The sequence below is a fragment of the Schistocerca piceifrons genome, chromosome 2 (assembly GCF_021461385.2).
Source record: "Schistocerca piceifrons isolate TAMUIC-IGC-003096 chromosome 2, iqSchPice1.1, whole genome shotgun sequence".
NCBI classification, from domain to species: domain Eukaryota; kingdom Metazoa; phylum Arthropoda; class Insecta; order Orthoptera; family Acrididae; genus Schistocerca; species Schistocerca piceifrons.
The window spans coordinates 137,080,193-137,081,610 of NC_060139.1; the positions used below are offsets into that span (position 1 = coordinate 137,080,193).

The 1,418-nt window shown below is 46.3% G+C and overlaps 1 pseudogene; it reads right to left on the reverse strand.

Moving 5' to 3' along the window:
- Window positions 1-855: 855 nt before the first annotated feature.
- Window positions 856-973, reverse strand: LOC124778469 (annotated as a pseudogene).
- Window positions 974-1,418: the final 445 nt, after the last annotated feature.

A 1,418-nucleotide genomic window follows, 5' to 3' on the forward strand; every position in this document is an offset into this window, starting at 1 on the left:
AGAAGAAGAAAGGGTATTAAAAAAATTGTATCCTGACATCAATGTATGCAGCTCAAAGTGGCCTGAAGCAAAAGGACAGGTTAAAGCACCCAGGGTTCTGCCAGTGCCCAAAAAATCATGTGCAATTATCCCCTTCCTCATTCCTGCCCCCGCAGGTCTCTCAGCGATGGGCTGGCTGGCTGGTGGTGCTGCGGCTACTGCCAGAACAGTCAACAACGCACAGAACTCACAGGAACAGCTAGAGGAAGCAAGAAGATATAACCACACGATGGAAAGCAGCAGCCACTGGAAAAGGACTATACCTGAAACCATACAAGAAAGTACTTGATCTCTTCAATAAAAAAACAACATCAACAGCTTTAGCTATTCTACCGGACAGACCGCTTACAAATACAGACCTGCTCAAGTTTGTCAGGGAAATATTCAGCATTCCAAGACTCCGTGGTGTGCTTATGTGTGATGCATTACCTCCGATGACTCTGAGGAAATCCAGAGAATGTGGAATTGTAAATTTAAATGTTGCTGTGGGACCAGGAACCCATTGAGTGCATATGTATACAAATAACGTCCACTGTTTCGACTCATTGGAGACTTGCAACCGCCAGCAGAGTTACAACGATACCTCACCGATAGAAACTAAAACTAAACTCCTCTCGAACAGGCCGTGAAGGCCCAACGGTACCGACCGGCCGCCGTGTCATCCTTAGCCCATAGGCGTCACTGGATGCAGACATGGAGGGGCATGTGGTGAGCACACTGCTCTCCCAGCCGTATGTCAGTTTCCAAGACCAGAGCCGCTACTTCTTAATCAAGTAGCTCCTCACTTTTTCTCACAAGGGCTGAGTGCACCTGTCTTGCCAACAGCGCCTGGCAGACCGGATAGTCACCCACCCAAGTACTAGCCCAGCCCTACAGCACTTAACTTCGGTGATCTGACGGGAACTGGTGTTAACACTGCAGCAAAGCCGTTGGCGATAGAAAACGTGTGTTCTACAATTTTCGTCACTACCATGGCTTTGATACCTACTTATGCGGCCATCTGTGCATCATGTACCTCCTAAAGTTTACGAAGAAGCATGTACAGGGTGGTCCATTGTGCGTGATCGGGCCAATTATCTCACGAAATAAGCGTCAAACGAAAAAACTACAAAGAACGAAAGGGAGAAACCAGATGGCGCTATGGTTGGCCGGCTAGATGGCACTGCCATAGGTCAAACGGATATCAACTGCGTTTTTTTAAATAGGAACCCCCACTTTTATTGCATATTCGTGTACTACTTAAAGACATACGTATGTTTTAGGTGGACCACTTTTTTCGCTTTGTGATAGATGGCGCTGTAATAGTCACAAACATATGGCTCACAATTTTAGACGAACAGTTGGAAACAGGTAGGTTTTTTAAGTTAAAATACAGAACT